Genomic DNA, 16098 nt, shown 5'->3' on the forward strand with positions numbered 1-16098 from the left:
CCAAGTCCACAAATTAAATAAGCAAAATGAGGAAGATATTTGCTGTTGTACATTGTAAAGTTCATTTATTTCCGCAGAACTTACATCAAGATAAGGATTAGCGTTGGCAGTACCTGTGAAAATGTATGCGTACCGCATATATAAATAAAAATAGTCATCAGGAACTACAACTTCTTTGGCATTCAATAAATAATCCATTATTTTATTTGACAATTTCTTTATTCATCTGAAGCTAGGTAATGAATACGTGTTTATATCACTCTTATAAATCACGTTTTACCTGTTTGTTTAATAATAACAATAATAATAATTTCCTTTATTCACCATTGTAATGTTATAATTATTCTTATCACCCCATTAATTACAATATCTTCTCTTCGTACAGGCCTACTATCGGTTTCAAAAACTCTAATAAGAAGTCCATTCAAAATCTGGTGAAAAGTGAGATATACTGTCCAGTGTATTTGCCAAGCCAGTGGAATTGCAAACATGTTACAGTCTAACAAGAAAGTCCAATGAGAGAGAGAAAAAATAAGATAGAATGAGTGAACTAAAAGATGCAAAACTGTTGTAAAGATAAAAATACAGAGAGAGAGATGCTAAACAGCTAGGAAGTGAAAACGAAAAAGAGAAAGGATGAGGTGTGGAATAAAATATAGAAGGATACTGGAAAGAGAAAAGAAAATATACATACAGTATGCGGCAAAACAAACAGTACTGAAATCACATCATTGACAATGGTTTATTGTACAACATAATGAGACATAAAAAATGATGTGAAATGTGAAATGAAATGCAATGAGAGTTAGAGATTTACGTCTGTACATAATGTGTTCGAAATGTCCCCCGCCACTGCGCACACATTCCTCATAGCGTGCTTGTAGATTGAGGAACATGTTAGTGAACATGGGTTGCTGCAACGACACAAACAATGACCGAATCTTCTCGCGCAACTCTGGTATAGTGGACGGAGGGGGGGGGGGGTCATGTGATCGGAAAACGTCCTCTTTCAGCATACTCCATATGTAGGCATCGGGAGCCGTGAGATCAGGGCAGTGGGAAGGATAGGGGAAGTCCGTTCCACGGGAAATGAGGCGATTTCTAAACTCTTATCGCAGAAGAGCAATTGAGGTCCCCCAGTGTGCGCATTAGCTCCGTCTTGTTGCATTCATTGTTGTTGTAGCGGCAGATTTCTTGCGCGGCAAAAAGCGCGCAAATCACGCAAGAATGGCTCAATAATCAAGTGTCTGTATCGTCCCTGGTTCACAGTTTGTGGATTCACGTGTTCATCCTCCACGAAATATGGGCCCAATATTCCATGTCCCGACACTGCACACCAAATCGTAACCCGCGTACTATGCAATGATTTCTCAATGATTACATCTGAGAAAACGAGTTGTTTGTCGGTTGATGCACCCATCAAGGTGCACACAACACTGATCCAGTACGACGGAACTTCTCGATGACGGACAAGATTATTGTGTTGCTTGGAGCCGCCTTGTTGAATCGTTTCACGAACCGAGTTTTCACAACCTTCACGCTCGGTCCATTCTGACGCCCAACACCGTATGAGCGGAAGTAGTGCTCGACAATAAACACCTTCTCCTCTGTTGTGAGTCCCATTCTCCTCGCGCGAACTGCACACAACGCTAGTCCACACCCAACTGGACACGCAGGCACCGCTGCTGGCTGAAACCACTTTGCACCTGCGCGCACTCTGTCCGTGACTTTCGGTACTGTTTGTTTTGCCGCATACTGTACATATAAAGAGATCGAGAGAGTAGAATGAGTGAAATAAAGGATGCCAAACAGCTAGGAAGAGAGAGAGAGAGGGTGAAACGAAGAACCAAACACAAAACTGGAGAGGAAGGATTGCGAAGGAAAGGAAGAAGAAAAAGAGAGAGTAGGTGAAGAAATGAAGGTAGATGAAAAGAAACACTACAAGGACGAAATGAATGAATATAAGAGGGAGAATGAAAAATAAGTAAGTATTTTTTGGTATTCCAGGAGGGTCAAGTGACCTTCTTTGACCCTCATAGTGGCCAGCCATGTATGTGTGTGTGTGTGTGTGTGTCATTGTGTACGAGCCTGAACACAGAAAGAGAGATGTTTAGATTGTACCATGATCTCGCCGGACCCTGTGGCAGAGTGGTTAGCACATAGCGCTGCGACGTCAAGGGTCCCGGGTTCGAATCCCGCTCGGGATTGGTTGTTTGTGAATGTCCATTCATCAATTTCATCATTTCATCACTCATCCCCATCTTCGCAAAATAGCCAAGAGGCACAAAACGCGAAGTAAAATAAACTAAATCAGTCAATCAATGTACCATGATCTCCAAAGTATTAAAGGTCGGCATGAATTTAATATCTTAACTGATAAATTAAACCAACTCTTCTATTCTTGGATGTGTACAGTCACCGGCAATAAAAAAGGGACACCTAGATATTCCTTCCATGCAAGGCGTTATGTGTGTTGCCTAACTCAAAGGCGATAAGTGGATTTTAATAGGAAATTTTCAATAGCAACTTCTACCAGCCCCGTAGAGTTAGGCAACACACATAACGCCTTGCAAGGAAGCAAGTATTTCGGGGCCCCATTTTTATTGCAGGTGACTGTACAAATTGGAGCATGTTATCTTCCAAAACAACAACTGAAACAAATGATTTCAAGCAGAGGACAGTACATGGGTCTTACCAATGATGATTTCAAAACATAAACAATAATATTTGATTTATCCACTTTTCCGTGCGACTAACCTATGTTTCAACTATGCAGTTTTTACACCACAGCCATATCTGAACCACCATCGGCTTCTATTCTGGAACATGAATACCTAACCCTTCTCCCTTCTCCTTACTAATTGATGCTCCCCCCTCCCGCTACATCTTGAACCCATCAGTCAACAGATGGTGTTTTTCCTGGACCCGCAAGCCGTAATTATGATAGGTCCGCGGGACTTAAGTGTACGGCCTTGGGGGGAAAGGGGGAGAGGAGGGATGAGGGGAGGATAATGTAGGCCACTAATTTGGGCAGCTCATACCAAACGATTCTCCCCCCTACTTTTTCTTCACTTGCTTTTCTTGTTGTTCGTAATTTTAATCAAGACCAGCGAGAATAAGTGGCGGATCTGAAAAGATGGTTCTGGTCCCTACAAAAAGGCGGAGAGGGAAGAGGGCTGCAAATGGCACATAATGCAACAACAGGGGCCCATATTTTCTGAAAGGGGTTAGAATAGGAACCTTGTGTCTTAAAGAGGCTACAACACCAGGGGTCCCGGGTTCGAATCCTGGTCTGAAATTGGGTGTTCTTTGTGAGGGTCCCTTCATGAATTTCATCGTATCATCAATCATCTTACGATTAGCTAAAGGTGACAGAAGGGCGAATTAATATAAATCAAATCATGAGCAATTAATTGAATAAGCGAAAACAATCCATGCCTGTAGTGATACAAGAAAATAAATTCGTGTACTCATTCGAAAATAGTCTTTAAATATGACTTAGTCTTAACGTAACTGTTTTATCAAATTATGAAATTTACCAAAGGACCAATATCTCCTTTATAACCTTTAGGACCTTGTAAGCCAATATCGCCTTTTTCTCCCTGTGTACCCAGTTTCTCTTACCAGGTCCGCAGCAAGGGGTAGGCTAGGGGGCGACATGTAAAAAGGGCGTCATTCAAAGCTTTCTTCTTCTTCTTTTTTTTAAAAAAAGACAACGAAGTCTGAGTATGTGATAGAGACATTTACACAAAGGGAAACAAAATGTTACTAGACCCCATTTTTTTCTTTTTTTTTGAAAATCATACATGGAAACTTCAAACCTTTAAATATACTTGTAAAGGGAAGCGCAAAAGTCACCATCCTATTTGAACTGACCTTTATTTTGACATCTTGTTGTTTATATCAGTAGTGTTTTGTCAGTTAAATAGAAGATACTCACGAAATTTATTGTGTGCTAAAGTGAATAAGTATACCCCACAAGAACGTGGAAAAGTTGTGACAATTGTACGTGACACTTTTCCGGGCAGAGTAATATCCCGTTTTGGTGATTTGCCATGGCCGGCCAGATCCCCCGATTTCACCGCTCCAGATTTTATCCTTTGGGGATATTTGAAGTCATTGGTTTATGTGAATAAGCCAGAGACGTTACAGCAACTAAAGAACAATATTCAGCATGAAATTGAAAACATTTCCCAGCAGATTTCCAACACCATGGAAAACGTAATAAAAAGAGCCCAAAATCAAAATTACCCATTTCAATAGGAAGATAATCGCGATTCTGAAGTTGGCAACCTCATTTCTAAGGAGATTGCAACCTGATTGGCGTTGACATGGGAACGTTACTTCCTTGAAGACGCCGAGAATGAGCGAAATTGGAGTGTCTAGTCTTCTCTCTTCCTACATAGTCTAGAACCAGGTGTCGTAATGAGATAGTCCAGATATTGAAGTCACCATACGCCACTGCAAGCCATATTACCCGCTAACATCACGAACTACAAACCTGTATGGCTGTATGGTAGAAACCTCGTGGTAATGGAAGTGTAAAGAACAACAAAGGTGTCAACAGACAAATGTAACCGCAATGCGGGTATTTATGGGCCCACCCTCGTATTTCGACTACATGCATCTCGCAAATTTTAAGCAACTGACATAAAAATTTTTTAAAAAAATACTGGCTTCGATTTTAGTAGCGCTGGAACAACACTATCTTGTAAATTGATGAGGTTTCTAGGTTGTGACTCCGGGATACGTAGGGTTAATGCCGAACCAGGGTAAAAAACAGGCCCCTGGTGACTTTACCCAAAGCTTCTCCTACCGACATCCTGATTTCCAAGTACACGTAAACAAACAAAAAGTGTTTGTGTGACTTAGGCTTCGACCGACGTCATCAAAATGAGAAAAAAAGTATTAGCAGAAGCGTTACCAGGGCGACGGACCCTTGTGCCATTAAGCCAGTCAGCCCTACTGCATCGTTTCCTGTTCCCGCGCTCTTCCTGTCTCAACTTTGCTGCAGAAGACTCGATTTCTGCCTGTCCTCCAAGGTGGTCGTGGATAAATTACTGTTTAGACAGCAATCCTGTGCAAAAAGTAATTGTTCGGATTCTAATGGGGATCCTTTCCGATGAGTAGAGAAGTTTTACACTAGGCGGCCCACGATACGGCTCCTTGAAGTTAACATTCGATAAAATCTCTCGAAAGATATAGGTTCTCAAGAGGACAAGCTATTGTTTTCTTACTCTAATTACTGATTATAATTATAGAATGCCCACCCCTTCCTCCAGGAACGGCGCTAGATAATAATTGGCAAGGCAGCAGGGGGCGTCTACATTTAATATACGAGGGTGAGTCAAATGAAAGCCTTAAAAGTCAGATAAACATTACATGAAAATACTGTATACAGGTCAAATTTACACCAGGTATCAACTGTTATTTACCTCAAGGGTGCAACACTGATCATGTGTAATTAAACCGAGTTGGTTTTAAAATTATATAAAGTTATGCTGTGCACTCAACTGCAATTTATAATCATTATCTATATTTATGCAAGATATTATATGCAAACTTAAGTTTCAAAGTTGTCTCGGTGCTGTACTAGAGGCAGTGGCGAAGGGGGGTTTTAGGGGTTAGAACCCTTCCCTTGGGTCATCACGTTATACAGAAAATTACATTTTTCCACAATTTTATAATGGATCATTTCTCATCCTTGTGTCATTTTCCAAATACAGGATCACTGTTTGGAACGGAACAGCAGCAATTATCATTCCTTGCACCCTTTCGTATGACTTTTAATTCATCCCGTACCAAAGTTGTTGCTTGAGAATAAGAACAATGCTAGTTCCCCCCCCCCCCCATTTGGTTGAACCTCCGCCCCGCATAGAAAAGTTCTGGGTGCGCCTATGTACATACATATATGTATATAACATGTATGAATGTGCCTGTGCTTATTATAGTATGCGGTTATACATACTTTAAAAAAAAAATAGAGCTGTAATTTTACGGATATTGGTCGGCAGACAAGACTGATGGTCTTAGCCCGGAATTTCTACCATCAACTCTTCAAAGTGAACAGAACAGGTTCGTCAGTTCCCACATAGCCATTTGTCCCCACATTCAACTTTTCCATACACTTCTGAACACACATTTCTTAAGCAATCTTCATCATTGGCTCATCTGGAGAAGATATCCCCCACCTTTTGAAAGGCACTCTCCCATCAGCGCCCCTAACCACTTTCACGGCGTTGCGTGATATGCAGAGACAGTAAAAGTTCGTTACTAGGTTTTAATTAATTACGTGTTTCGGGCGACCCGCTCCTGTTAAAAACACGCAAGTTCCCTGCTCGCCGCAAAGGTATACAGGTCTCGATATATGATGGCGCCGTGCAAAATTGTTAATTACGATTTATCAAATATTTATCTCAGCAAGCGGACCAACTTTATCCCAGTTGAACGTGGACTAACATGTAACATCAAAAAATCCACTAAAAACGTTGATTTTTCAAAGCATTTTCATGTAGTAATCATAAAATTATAAATATTTGGACCAGTCATACCAGTATGACAAATGAGAGAACAGGCTTGCTATGCAAACCTGTAATTATTAAAGGGTAATATCATATGAAACAATACTAAGCTTTAAATCTATAACGATCAACACAAAATATTTAAAATATCACGGAAAGACAAAAATTAGAGAACGCAAGACTAAATAAATATAGGATAGAATTACAGAGGGTTATTTTTGTGTGTTCCTATTTTACATCGCTTGGTAAATTTCTTATATCGGACAAACGGATTTCTTCAAATTTACAGGAGAAATTACTTACCGAATGCAGTTTCTTTATACTTGTGGAAGTTCGGCGAAGTGTTTTCTCGCATCGTTCGTTGAATTTTGCCGGTAAATCATCTATTTTTCGATATACATGTGTGACCTCCTTCCAGCTGGATGTTGCCTGTGTGTGATGACGTAATCACGGGTCAGTGTTTCCAAACACGTGTTTTTGTAACTGAAGAAGGTAGGTTTCCGAAAATGGTTTGTGGGGTTTTGTGTCAATGGTTCGTGGGGCTATGCGAAAATGGTGTGTGGGGCTACGAATTTTTTTTATAAACCAATTTTTATCTATTGTAACCTAAACATGACCCAACCTAACCTTACCGGAAATGGTTCGTGGGGCTATGTATGAATGGTTCGTGGGGCTATGAGTCAATGGTTTGTGGTGCTACGTAGGTATTTTTGGGTGCAGTGGGGTGCGAAAACTGCATGGCGAGTACGGTAGTGAAACTATGACCGCCATTTTGCCTGTTACCAAAGGCAAAAAGAAACGAAGAAAACTTACTCGATATGTCGCAAATAGAGCCTATTTCCGTGAAATAAGCGAAATGCCACCTTCATAAATGTTTCTCATTTTTTCCCTATTTATGATAATTGCGACGATCTGGCTGAGTGATAAGAAAAAAACGAATAGGTGATTGCATCCAGAGACTCCAACTCAGACCTTTCGTGTCTTCCTGATTCAGTAGTGTTAACGTCGTACTCTTGTAATCAAGGGGTCACGGATTCTATACACGACGGATCCCACTTTAAACTGCAGGTCCAGTCCCGATTAACTTATGTGTGCATAAAGTGAACTTAAAACTCTATAATCAAGCCAGACCCTTCGGTCCAATAATTCTGAGCATGTGGTCAAATACAGAAAAGCAGAAAAGATGAGATAGGTTCCAATGTATGAAAGAATACTAGGAGAAATGCATCATCGGGAAGGAATAAAGGATGGAAGCTACTGGGACGATGAAGACTGGGGGCTTGTTGCGGCTGTGGACAAAATCTGTTGTGAGATATTTTCCAATTATAAAGAGATAGAGTCATGCAGACAGATTGAGTGCAGAGAGAACGAGAAAACTAGAAAGGAGGCAGAGAGAACGAGAAAACGAGAAAGGAGGTAGAGAGAAAGAGAAGACGTGGCAGAGAGAACGAGAAAGGAGGCAGAGAGAAAGAGAAAACTAGAAAGGAGGCAGAGAGAAAGAGCAGACGAGGCAGAGAGAACGAGAAAACGAGAATGGAGGCAGAGAGAACGAGATAACGAGAAAACGCGAATGGAGGCAGAGAGAACGAGAAAACTAGAAAGGAGGCAGAGAGAACGAGAAAACTAGAAAGGAGGCAGAGAGAACGAAAAAACGAGAAAGCTGGCAAAGAGAACGAGAAAACGAGAAGGGATGCAGAAAGAACGAGAAAACTAGAAAGCTGGCAAAGAGAACGAGAAAGAAGGCAGAGAGAACGAGAAAGCGAGGTAGAGAGAACGAGAAGACGAGGTAGAGAGAAGGAGAAATATAGAAAGGTGGCAGAGAAAACGAGATAGGAGGCAAAGAAAACGAGAAAGGAGGCAGAGGGAAGATACATGAAAATAATCAAATGGAGACAGCGAGAGACAGAAACTGGAAGGGAGGTGCAAAGAGAATCACAATATCGCAATTTTTTTTTTTCTTACGTAAGGTTATGTCAGTCAGTTCGTGCTAACGACGTATAACAAGATAAAACTAAGAAGCTAGAAAACATGTGTGTGTTATATATACACAGGGGTGGGCATAAGTAGGTATACAGTTGTATAATAGGTATATTAGGTGGATTGAGATGGGTATTTTGACCATATGTTTGTGGCTACAGGAAAATTTCTCTTTATTAAGTTTCTCAACTTTGATAAGTCTGTCTTTTGTTTACTACTGTTTTCATTCTTTTCAGTTTCTTGTGTCGCGATGGACATGTATTCAATGATAAGATTTCAAAGTGTAACAAAATCCATTTGAACATTTAAGATAGTAATAGTAATCTTCAGCGTTAAGTATTGTTCATAAAACTATACTATAGTGGAATTTAATTAAGTTTATACTGTACTATACTATATACCTACTGTCTCATTACTGTACACCTACTTATGACCACCCCTGTATATACATATAGCTAGGATTTTTCCTGCACAGTAAGTACTTATCGCTCTCTTAGCACACTAAAGTTGGATTATTTCGTCATTTCTTAAACTTTGTTGCCAAATAGGTCGCCTGTTATAGGCAATTTCCACGTTTATCGTACTAATAGAGAGTGTTGAACCTTGAGAAATGACCGAATACATCTCTATTCTTATAAGATTAGGTGGACCAGAAAGGGGATGGATGCACCGTAACATTTCAGTCTAACTCTTTGGAAAAAAAAAAGTTCAATTGTTTTACAGGACTCGAGGTTAAGAGCACACGACAACCGCCCCCATTCTCTCCGCCGGCTGCGAAGGGGGGTGAGGCCCGCCATCTGGCGTTTCCGTCACGCACGCTCCACACGCAACAAGTTCCAGCATTCCCTCCCAACACCGTGGCCGCGGTATCGCCGCTGCTATCTTGTTTTATTAAGGTATCTGATGACCAGCCGTGTGTACTTTGCAGGCAGGGCCTGGAGAGCGACGCCCGACGTAAATCGTGTAGGAGCATTACGCTGTGACAAGGATCAATTCGTCTTCTTAACAGTTATGATCCTTTAAATTACGTCACGCGTTTCAGTTTCGAGAGCTTCGTCGCCACTCCTTTAAATCTAACATTTCGCAGTGGCTGAGTAGTTAGCGAAACCCGCTACAGCGCCGAGGGACCAAGATTCGAATCCTAAGGTAACAGAATTAGGCCTTGTTTCCATGTTAAAAAACATCAAATCTATTGATCAAGGCAGCTATATCAACGTAAATGAAGAGGCGGCGGATACTGTACACTTAACGTTTCGACCTGGATCAGGGCATTTTTCCGTCTACAAAACAATTTCATTAAAATTGCCTCGTAATCTGAAGAAGGCCCAATAAATTTTCGCAACATTACGTGTATAGTGTTTCCCCCCCTTTTTTAGTTAATAAAACTGGCTTGGTCAGTGGATTTAGTGGGCTTTTTATCGAATCCTAAGGCATGTATGTGTTTTCCCACAACCTATTTCCGTCATAGTTGGCGCCCTACATGATCTTACATCCACAAATTGCTGTAGGCCCTATATAACATACATCGTTTGACTCAAATTTGATCGAAGTATGTTCAGTACAAGACAATATCATTAAAATTAAATTAATTGATTGCTTGATTGATTTGGTTTACTCTACTTCATTTTCTGTCACTTTTGGCTAATCCCGAAGATGAGGATGAGTGATGATATGATGAAATTGATGAAGGGATACTGACAAAGAACATCCATGCCCATGTCAGGATTCGAACCCGGAAGCCCTGGCTAACAACTCCGGCCCGAGTAAATTATTAAAATTATGCTAGATATTCATAATCAAGCAAGTACAATAGTTAGAGTCGATGTATATTTTGGACCGTGAACGTAAGTTCAATAAGATTTTCGAAAACATGTTCAAATTTAAATAGAGGCTACATTAGTGTTATGAATTACTGTATAACATATTGAAAATTAAATGTGATTAAACTTTGCGAGTCGATACAATAAGGCACAATCAACAGCTCGTTGATAGCGTAGCGTCTTGTAATCAAGGGGCTGCAACTGCATCCATCTATGAACTGATTTTCCAATTAGGTACATCTAAGTTCTCCCTTTTCATTTGTGTGGAATTTGATTTTTTTCTTGCTCAATTCTCATCTTTCCATTATTTTCCACAGTTTTTATCGTTCTTACTGTTCTTTGTTTTCAAGTTTGTGACTTTCTTACTCTCGCTTTCCTTTCTCGTTTGTATCTTTCTTCCTTCACGTTTCCATCTTTTTTATTCTCTCATTACTTTCAAGTGTCTATCATTATTTCTCCTTTCTCTTTCTCTTTCCACGTTTCTATCCTTCTTACTCTTCCATTTATTTCAAGTTTCTATCCTCCTTTTTCTCATTGTTACTACGTTTATAACTTCTTACTCTCTCTATCTTTCCACATTTCTATCTTTCATTGTGTCTTACTTTCCACATTTCTACAAGTTTTATTCTTTGAATTCTTTCCACTTTTGTCTTTTCAATGTTTGGTTCCATGTTTCTATCTTTTCTCTAACTTTAAACGTTTCTATCTTTCTTATTTCTATTTCTTTCCAAATTTGTGTATTTCTAATTATGTCTATTCTTTCATTATTTCTTTCTCTCTCCCTTCCTTTTTTATCTTTCTTCTTCAGTTTCCTTCTTTATTTCTATCTTCTTTCCATTCATCTCTCTCTCTTTCTCCCTGTTCCATTTTTGCTTCATTTTTCTTTACTTACTTCTTTATATTGTTGTCATTCTTTCTCTTGAGTGTATGTAATCTTGCTCCGTAATGATACATAATCTAGAAAAAAATTCATGGAGCCTACTTGAGTTTGCAACATCCCTGCAAGTAAGCTCTATCACCTGCTCGCAAGATTATAACCGAAATAGGAACAAAGTGGTCCAGAAGAAGCTGAAAATGGTGACGAAGGAAGAGAAAATCTTCTTGAGCAAACGCTCCAATTTGACTTCGGAAACGGACGCCACTTGTTAAACGGAAATAAAGCGTCCGTGTTGTTAGCTTATTTATCATCATTTGTCCCACAGAACACCCCCCCAGGATGTTCTTTTTTCTTTTTTCTTCAAGCGTTTCTCAGCGACAACAAAATTAATACAGACAATTTCTCTCCAGGCACGAACTTTATTCGTCTCTGGTGGAGTTGAATCTGTCTACTTATTTCCCTTAATAAGTTCTTTATATCCCTTTCATCTCACGGTCCCTTTGGATGCGAAAAGGGGTTCGCGCTGGAGATAGCGGTTCCAGCACACTCAGCGAGCTCTAACTGTAACAAGATATCGCACTCCAGGGAGAGAGCTAATGAGTTTGTAAATTGAGATAATTTTCAGCATTCAGCGTTCAAGCCAAAACCTCTTTAGCCTCTGCGAACCCCTCTCGCGTCCTCTTTGCTCCTTCTTTTCGGACGAAAACACAAGGGTTTTGGATAAGGGGCGCGGCGGGAGGAGGCGGGGAGGGGGGTGGTAAGCAAGCAAGCAAGCAAGCAACACTCACGCTGGAAAATATTTTCAAAGCAATTAACAAAAGTCCGAAAAGTCGTAAACCTTTGATGTTGTTTTGCACACAACTGTTTGAGTGTGCAGAAATTTTATAAGGTGGAAACTGATTCGCTCTTTCCTGTTTTCTCACAGTCACAACAGCCAATCGGCGCAAACTTACTTCCTGAAAATATTTGTAGTGGTAAGTACCAGTGGCATACTTAAAGTCTCATCTGTGAGTTTAGGAAAAGTTTTTTCTTTAAAAAAATGACTCATATGTGGCTGGAGGGTCCGCTTAAAATGGCAAAGGCAAAAATGGCAACGGAAAATATTGCCAAGACAAAATGGCAAATGGAAAAATGGGGCAATCAAAAATGACAAACAGAAAAAAATGGCGAAAGTAAAAATCAGAAACAGAAAGCAAAAGCAAATGATAAATAATTGATATAAATAATTCATATGTAAATTGTAAAGAAGAAAAATATTGACGCTGTGTTTAACAAAATCACCTTTGGTTTCGTCACCTTTTACTGTATTTAGGTACCAATATTTATATTCACCTTTCATAAAAGTAGACTTTGAATTAAAGTACACTTCGCGCTTCCTTTTATAACATATACCTCAATAATAAAACGACATATACAGAGTGTCCGAAAAGTCACGCAACCCGGTGTTTACGACCGTATAACGGAATAGCGAAACGGAATGAGAAGAAACGCTTTCTGCCAAGAGAATGCCCTGTATATTGGGAAAATTTAGAGAGACAAACATATGTAAGAACATACATGTTTTAATAACAAATGAGCAAAGTGTTGCCAAAGGCGGATAAAAAATATTTGCAAATCATGTATATTGATGCACAGAACTCACTGAGGTAAATTATTGCAACATTTCACAATACCAACGAACAATTTGGATGGCCATCTAATGAATTTGACAGAAAAAGAACTTTGACGAAGTTTCAAAAACATTGCAGAAGGGAATAAATGGTCTGTTCCAAAAATCGATGTTTTCACAATATTACGAGGGACACTGGCAACACTGTTGGTGTCACTAACAGACGTGTTTCACCTCAGGCTATCACACTAAGGCACTTTTAACGACAAAGGAGAAAGTTGGTTATTCTCGAACATATGCAATAAATGACATACACCTTGCAACCCTGAAATGTGGGTATCACTACAAATTAAAGCAAATGTTTGAAGTGTCCACCATTTTCTTGGATACATAAGTTGGTTCGCTTGATCATGTTCTCAGATACCTGCCTGAGGGTTGCAGCACCGATATTATTAATTTCCTGTGTAATGTTTCGTTTCAGCTCCTCCAATGTTCTAGGTCCCGTTTGGTATACTTTCCCCTTTAAGTAACCCCACAGAAAAAAATCTCCAGATGTTAAATCGGGCGAGCGACTGGGCCATAAATCCTTGAAAATTAGACGATCACCAAAAAATTCTCTCAGCATACGAAGCGATTCATTAGATGTATGGCAAGTTGCTCCATCTTGTTGTAGCCAAACATCACGTTCGTCTTCTTCCAGGAGAGCAACGAATTGCATTATGAGATCCCCGTACAGCAGTATCCACTGTTGTCTCAAAGAATAACGGTCCCACAATACGACGTCGCGATATTCCACACCATACACCGATTTTCGAAGAGTGCAAGGGTAGTTCATGCAACTGATGTGGGTTTTCTGTCGACCAATGCCTGGAATTTTGGCTGTTGACATACGTATCCAATTGAAACCACATTTCAGGGTTGCAAGGTGTATGTAATTTGTTGCATATGTTCGAGAAAAACCAACTTTCTCCTTTGTCGTTAAAAGTGCCTTAGTGTGATAGCCTGAGGTGAAACACGTCTGTTAGTGACTCGTGACACCAACAGTGTTGCCACTGTCCCTCGTAATATTGTGAAAACATCGATTTTTGGAACAGCCCATTTATTCCCTTCTGCAATGTTTTTGAAACTTCGTCAAAGTTCTTTTTCTGTCAAATTCATTAGATGGCCATCCAAATTGTTCGTTGGTATTGTGAAATGTTGCAATAATTTACCTCAGTGAGTTCTGTGCATCAATATACATGATTTGCAAATATTTTTTTTCCGCCTTTGGCAACACTTTGCTTATTTGTTATTAAAACATGCATGTTCTTACATATGTTTGTCTCTCTAAATTTTCCCAATATACAGGGCATTATCTTGGCAGAAAGCGTTTCTTCTCATTCCGTTTCGCTATTCCGTTATACGGTCGTAAACACCGGGTTGCGTGACTTTTCGGACACTCTGTATATTGTCATTGCCTAATCATTTAAATTCACCGTAAATTTGATTAAAGCTGTGTTTGTATTATATTATTTTTATCGATACTATGTATTTAAAGTCATGCCTTATTTACTCTCATATGGATTTCATATTTGTACAGATTGTGTAATTAATCTTAGTGTTCATCGACTATTGTGCTATTTATAATATGTTTGTATCTGAAAGTATTTAGCAGTACTCTGTTGTGATTGTACTATAATGTGTTTGTATTTTGTTCTGTTACTTTGTGTAACATACCTACTGCCATTTTTATCCAGGCAGTATTTTGCTTTGTATTCTGTAATATTGTAATTTTTAAAATGTATATTTAATCTTTATTATAAATGTTTTTAATATGATCCTTTGTAATTGGAACTATTGGTTCTGTTAAGGGTCTTTTCCTAAATAAATAAATAAATAAATATCGCCACTTTACATGCATTGCAACTTTAGGTTATGTGCTTCTTCCTCGTAAGAAATCTTGCATTGTTCTTTTGTTAGCACTGTCGGTATAAATTCTCGTAATTTTCTTCTTTGGCAGTTGTCCTCTCTCAGCCTGCAGAATGATCGCTTTCACTGCTGAATTTTCTTGCTGGATGCACCTGATTAGCTTCCAAAATATAGTTTGCTCTCTGTAGGATATTTAGAGCCTACCAAATGGAAAAACTTGTTGTTTTATTGTTTCTATTTAGAATTTAAGGTTACCTTTTATTAACATGTGATTCTATAACGGCAGTAACTCCTGCCAAAGGAAATAAACTGCATTGAAATTATTTTTGGAAACATAAAAAAAATGTATCCATTCAAAGACAAATTAATGTTAAAAGGACACCAAAATTATATTAAATTTTAATTTCAAACTGTGAAATGCAAGACATATAATTTCTCAATTTTCATGTAAAATCGTAATATTTTGTATTTACCATTTTTATTCTTGCCATTTCTACCGTTGTCATTTTTACCTAAATTCACCTGGAGTCAGTATATCACACACTGCATAGACGTTTCAACGTGCCAACTTGCGTGGCGGAGTGGTAAGCACAGCCAGATACGACGCTAGGGGTACATGGTTTCAATCTCGACCTTGACATTGGGTGTTGAGTTGAGTGTTGTTTTTCAGTACACTCTATGCACAGAAAGGCTAATCGGGACTGGGCCTACAGTTTAAAGTGGGATCCGAACTACTATGTGCTTCCACCTAGACATGGGTATTCTTTGTAAGTGTTCCTTAATCAATTTCATCACATCATCCCTCATCCTAATCTTTCTGATTATCCATAAGTGGCAGAAAAGCGAACTAAAATCAGCCAACTGTATCCTCTTGCAATAAGTGGTCAAGATATTCGATTGATCGATTGATTGATTTAGTGTATTTTACTTCGCGTTTTGTGTCTCTTGGCTAATTTGCGAAGATGGGGATGAGTGATGAAATTGATGAATGGACATTCACAAACAACCAAGTCCGAGAGGGACCCTTGGCGTCGCAGCGCGATGTGCTAACCACTCGGCCACACGGTCCGTCTCCAGATATTCGAATCCCGATGTAGGCACATTGGAGGGTTGTTTGTAACCGACTTTAAACTGTAGGTCCAGTCCCCGTTAGAGTTTCTGGGAATAAACTGTACATTGTCGAATTTTTTTGGGACATAATATGAAAATAGTATGTTGCAAATAAATATCCAATTAAGTTTGAAAGTCCAAGTAATCCGGGGCGGGGGGAATAATTGTCTAAGTGCCTTGACTCATTCTACTTCCGGCCGAGCTTCTTGTCAGAGTGGTTAACACTCCGCGACGCCAGGGGTCCCGAGTTCGAATCCCGGCCAATGTCTTTTTTGT

At 39.4% G+C, this 16098-nt stretch overlaps 1 protein-coding gene across 17 annotated transcripts in view; it reads right to left on the reverse strand.

Moving 5' to 3' along the window:
- The window catches only part of bru3 (CUGBP Elav-like family member bruno 3), a 725341-nt gene that overhangs the window by 207913 nt on the left and 501330 nt on the right, over positions 1-16098 (reverse strand). The window lies entirely within an intron of this gene.

Source organism: Lepisma saccharinum, chromosome 9 (genome assembly GCF_977018435.1).
Source record: "Lepisma saccharinum chromosome 9, izLepSacc3.1, whole genome shotgun sequence".
Lineage (NCBI taxonomy): Eukaryota > Metazoa > Arthropoda > Insecta > Zygentoma > Lepismatidae > Lepisma > Lepisma saccharinum.